General features: G+C 41.1%; 1 pseudogene; it reads left to right on the forward strand.

Annotated features, from left to right (window-relative positions):
- Window positions 1–3,097: 3,097 nt before the first annotated feature.
- Window positions 3,098–3,249, forward strand: LOC113910822 (annotated as a pseudogene).
- The last annotated feature ends 2,833 nt before the right edge of the window (window positions 3,250–6,082 follow it).

Below are 6,082 nucleotides of genomic sequence, written 5' to 3' on the forward strand. Positions count from 1 at the left end.
CCAGCTGATGGGACAAGACTAATCCAAGCCAATTATGACAAGTCCTTCCTTTCCCAGCCTACTTCACTGCTGGATGGGTGAGTAGGGGGTGTTTATGAACTACTTCAGGCCAATAATACCAAATTGAATTTTGTTAGAGGGTTTCTGAGAAGGTTTTTTTTTTTTTTTTTCCCCTTTCCCATTTCTTGTTGAAGGAGATAAAGGAGATGAAGGGCACTGGCCCTTGCCCATTCTTTCTGCCATGAACGTAGACGTAATGTCTGGAACCACCACAGCCATCTTGTGACCGTGAGGAAAAGACCTAGAGAATCACAGAGGGTGAGATTGACTTTGTATTTATTGGCCCCTGAACCAGTCTCTTCTTGTTATCACTCAAACACTAGGCTCTTTTCCACCTCACAGCCAGGCCTATGCACTTATTCTCCCGATGCCTGCAATTCTTTTCTCCCATATCTTCACATGGCTGGCTCATCATCATCCCAGTTCGCCAACTCTGTGAGGTCTTCTCTGACCACCCAATCTCAAGTAGCACTTGTGACTCCTGCCCAGGTGCTCTATCATGGTATATATATTTAAAATATATATAGCACTTTGAATGTGAAAATACCTTGTCGATTAATTGACTAATTTTAAATGATCTATCTCTCTCCACTAGAATGTAAGTGTCGTGAGGGTGGGGATGGTTTTTAGCTCATTCAGTGCTGTTATCTCCAACCCTTAGACTAGGGCCTGGCATACAGCAGGTGCTAATGAATGTTTGTTGAGTAAATGCCTCCAAATGTGAGCTGTGTTTGGCCATTGTCTTAACCTTTCTGAACTTCATAGTTTTTTTTTTCATTATAAATAGAGATCATAAATAGTACCATTTAGATGCACCACCCTCTGCCATGAACATCAAATAAGATATCGTGTGTGGAGGGACATGGGAGCAGAAGGCACCGGACAGCGCATGCTGTGAGACTGTTGAGTGATACCTGCCCTTGCTCATCCCTGAGTGTCTGTGCCATAGGCATTGCAAATTTCCTTCTTTTATTAGAGTCTTGTATATGCAGAAGAGAGTTATGAGCTTAGGAAGCTGGGAGAGTAAAATCAAAGGACTTGATTGCAATGTTTATTACAGAGACACCTGGGAGCACTCTGGTTGCTATGTTTGAATGTGGCATTACTTGGTCTGGGGACTACAGAGTGAATGAATTTGAATATAGTGTACCAAGGGTAAAGTCAACATACAGGCAGTTGCTAGCAGAGTGGAATGATAAAGGTATGATTATCTGAGGAGAGTAACTGGGGATTTAAAAATCAGACTCATCATGGTAATAAAGTCAGAAATTGGGCTTTATCAAAAGAAGAAAAGAAAAAAACCAGCAAGAGGCATTAGGGAAAAATGTCATTGAATTGGTAGAAACAAGTATATGGAGGTATTTTTGGTGGCTGTTTACAGAGGTCATGATAGGGGAAAATTAAGAAAATGAGCGAGATTATTTCTTGATAATTTAAAAGCAAAAGTAGACCAGGCAACATCTCTCTCACCATTGTTTGCAACAAAATACAAACGCTTAATAAGGAGGACAAAAATTTAATTATTAACCAGAGATGAGCTGATGATGGAAATTCTAAGATGGAAGAAGGAAACAGGAAAAAAAAAAAACTTCTCTGATAACAGTCCTCACTTATTGGAGAAGTGACATGTTACAGTGGAAGGAACCAGAACTCCATTTGAGTAATGATTAATTCATTCACTAACATTGGTTATCTTCTACATCTAGATGTTACTGGGTGCCGAGAGTACAACATGGTCACTACCCTAGAGAATAACTACAGAGGAGGCACCGGGCAAGTCGGCAAACAACTGTAATAGAGTGTGATAATGCAGGGAACTTTGAAACCACAGAGAATGTGTCAGGATTATGTACTGGAGGAAGAGATGTCTAAGCTGAGACAGCATAGGTGCCATGTTGGTTCATGCCACAGGGCCTTTGTACCACCTGTTTCCTTGGCCTGGAGTGTTATCCCCAACCTCTGCAACATTGACTCCTTGATATTCAGTTGAAAGATCACTTACTCAGAGAGGTATTCCTTGACCAGCCAATTTAAAGTAGTCTCACAGATAATTTCTACCCAATCACTCTTTTATTTCATTCACAGCATTTATCATTCTTTGGTATTTTCTGGTATTTTGATCGTCTCTCTCCCTATTAGAATATTTGCTCCACGAGAGCCTGAACCTCGTCAGCCTTGTTCATCACTGCATTCTCAGTGCTTAGTACAGGGCCTTCCTCAGAAGAGGTGCCTAACAAATGTTTGTTGAATAAATAAATAAGTGATAGTAGCAGTTGGAGGAGAGAAGGGGGGGGACCAAAAAGAGAGGAAGAAAGTGTTCCGGTGTGAATTCTACTTGATTCCTAAGTACCTACCAGGGTTTGTAGAAGAAATTGGCTCATTTCTCCTCAGGGGACCCTCCTTTGCCTGTGGAAGGAGTTGACTCTTCTGTACTAATGGACTTAACAGTTCTGCTGCGTTATTTCAGAAATTCCATCTTAACTCCTTGTTGGCACACTTCCCTGTGTTCCAGCTCTGCGACAGAGGTTTTAGTTTTCAGATTTTCTTGGCCCCTTCAATGGAATTTAGGGAATGAGAGGTCCATCTGTGAGCTCAAGTCACTATCTTGAATTTGAAAGTCTGAAGGACAATTTTTTTTCATTTTTAAAATTTAAATTCAATTAATTAACATATAATGTATTACTGGTTTCAGAGGTACAGGTCAGTGATTTATCATTCTTTATATAATACCCAGTGCTCATACATCATGTGCCCTCCTTAATGTCCATCACCAGTGACCCCATCCCCCCAACTCCCTCCCCTCCAGCAACCCTCAGTTTGTTTCCTATGAGTAAGAGTCTCTTATGGTTGGTTTGTCTCCCTCTCTGGTTTCATCTTGTTTTATTTTTTTCTCTCTTCCCCTATGATCCTCTGCCTTGTTTCTTAAATTTCACACATCAGTGAGATCATATGATAATTGTCTGTCTCTGATTGACTTATTTCACTTAGCTTAATACTCTCTAGTTCCATCCACGTCGTTGAAAATGGCAAGATTTCAATTGCTTCTCAGCCTTTTGGCTAAGATCAAGTGAAAATGGCAAGATTTTGTTTTTTTTTTTTGATGGCTGAGTACTATTCCATTGTATATATACATACATACGCCACATCTTCTTTATCCATTCATCTTTGATGGACATCTGGGCTCTTTCCATAGTTTGGCTATTGTGGACATTGCTGCTATAAACATTGGGGTGCATGTGCCCTTTTGGATCACTACATTTGTATCTTTGGGGTAAATACCCAGTAGTGCAATTGCTGGGTTGTAGGGTAGCTCTATTTTCAACTATTTGAGGAACCTTCATACTGTTTTCCAGAGTGGCTGCCCCAGCGTGCATTCCCACCAACAGTGTAAGATGGTTCCCCTTCTCTGCATCCTTGCCAACATCTGCTGTTTCCTGACTTGTTAATTTTAGCCATTCTGACTAAGCCATTATGGTTTTGATTTGTATTTCCTTGATACCGAGTGGTGTTGAGCATTTTTTCATGTGTCTGTTGGCTTATTTGGATGTCTTCTTTGGAGAAATGTCTGTTCATGTCTTCTACTCATTTCTTGATTGGATTATTTGTTCTTTGGGTGTTGAGTTTGATAAGTTCTTTATAGATTTTGGATACTAGCCCTGAAGGGCAATTTTACTCTTAAATTTGAACACAGGTTATTTTTCCCCATGGACTTTCTGGTATGTGTTCGGAAAAGGAAACATACTTCAAACGTTCCTGAGAAATGCAGAATTAGGAGGAAAAAATTGCTGTAAAAGCAGTTAAAATTCATCTCACATATGTTGCATCTAACACACCCAAATGTTTGGGATTAAGCTGATTAGCACTGCCTTCTGTGATGGTGGGTAATCAAGTCCAAAATGTGTGTTGCCACCACAGAGCTGGCCTGATGGGGACTTGGTATTAAGCTCTCTTTCAGACCTCATGGTCCCTGAGGAGTTCAAAATACTACGAACTGTAGTAAAATTAGGCAAGGGAAAAGCTGTTCATGAATGATCTCTTGGAGCGGCTGCATGCTGGTGGACTCACCAGGCTCTAGAATTGGATTTTCAGGTTCAGAAACTTAATTCTATTGCTTCTTTGTTGGGAGGTGGCCAAGCTTTCATGGTTCTGATTTATCCACCTGAATTTTCTGCCTAGGGTATTCCCTTCTGGAAAGAAGTTTTGCTTAGGAGACCACATGCTTCATAGAGGAATAGGGCATAATGTAACTTCAATTTTAGAATAAATTTATATGGAAGAATGAATAAAAGTCCAAGAAAAGCTAAGTCTACTTTGAAAAGAGGAGGAAAATTGGAGAAGGATTCACCCAATTAGAAATTAAAGCATATTGCAAAGCCAGAATAATAAAAACAGTAAGATTCTGGTGCACAAACCGAGAAGCAGACCTAATGGAACAGGACAGAGAATTTCAAGAAGCTCCAGGTGTCTACAGAGGCTAGGTTTTTGATGAAGATGCCACCACAGATAAGTGGCAGAAGGAAGGTGTGAAGAGGTTTAAAGTTCTTCCTTCCTTTCTTCCATCCACTTTCTCTTTGAATTACTTTACTTCGCTCTTTTCATTCTGCCCTCTGATGCAGTAAGAAGGGTGGGCCCCTGCCCTGGAGGAGCCTCACCCCGCTTTCTTACCTTAGGAGGCTGGTGGAAATGAAGCAAAGGAGATAGTATTCAGATGACTGGGACCTATTTCTGATCTAACCCAGAGTTACAGGAGACTAGAGAAGGATTTAGGGGTAAAATCGTAATTAGAATAATCCAGATGTAACTGAGCCTCTCTGGGGGAGCCCATGCCCTGCTCCATATCGTTTTTGAGGCATTCCAACAACAGAAACAATCCTAACCCAATACCCAGAACACCAGGCATTGAGACGGTTTTAGTGAAGGCTTTAGCGGGAGACAGGGAAGAGGGTTTTCCTGGCTTTGAAACTCCTCATTAACATCTCCGTTCTCAGCTTCGCCTTGTTTCACCTCTCTTCTGATTCCCACTCCATCTCCAGAATCTTTCCATTCCTGTAACTACTCTCACTCCCCCTCTTTGCTTGCACACTTTTCTTAGAAAAATCCAAAGAAAGCTCCCTCCTTGGATGGCAGAAGGGAATTGCCCACAGCTAGTAATTTGTTTTCCCTTTGCCTCGAATTTACTCTGTGGGTATTCCATCCTTTCTTGCTTTAGGAAAATCATAGGTGGCTATCCCAGATTTATGGCTGACACTTTCGAGGGGCACAGCTACAATTAATTTTGGTTATAAAGACTGGTGTGTGTCCCTTCCTAGATGTTGCCGTATGACTCCCAGCTTGGGCTTTTATCTTATCCTGCACATTCCTCATGGATGATTTCTGGTGTTAATGACCTTCAGTAGTGGGTCTTCTGTTACTTTTGTGGAGAACAGGCTTATTCAAAACCCGGGTAGGAGAAGAGACTAGAATAATGACTTTTTTTTGCTTCATGAACTTTTAAATATTCATTTTATGTTTGTTTGATGGAAATGGCAGGAGGTCTCCCTTTTGTGTGCTTAAGATAGAAAACAAAATTTCAGCAGAGGACAGAAAAAAACTTTCTTTGGGAAGTACAGGAATGGGTAGGAGCCTGTTTTTGATTCCAAGTCTTATTACCTGGCAAAAACAACGCCTATGTCTCTTAAGGACATCAGGTGGGTATTCTATACAGGAAGTCTCCACTCTGGTCCTGTCCTTCCTTACCTGACTGTCACTGACTCGGGAGTCATTGTCAGTACACTAGTGCTTGAAAATAATCTGTGGGTGGAGAACTGGGGGGTGAGAAGGGGAAGAAGGAGTGGCAGAGCGGAAGTGACCAACTGTTCCCTTCGTTCCCAGGCAGGAATTTTCTAATTAATGTTAGTTAATCCTCCATCCTACCAGTCAGAACTCATTTGGGTAAATAAACACCTGTTAAAAAAACATGTAGTGTTTGTGGAAAGCCTACATAATGTTCTCACAGGTGGAATTAATCTCTTTCTCCTCTATA

Source organism: Zalophus californianus, chromosome 6 (genome assembly GCF_009762305.2).
Source record: "Zalophus californianus isolate mZalCal1 chromosome 6, mZalCal1.pri.v2, whole genome shotgun sequence".
Classification (NCBI taxonomy): Eukaryota; Metazoa; Chordata; class Mammalia; order Carnivora; family Otariidae; genus Zalophus; species Zalophus californianus.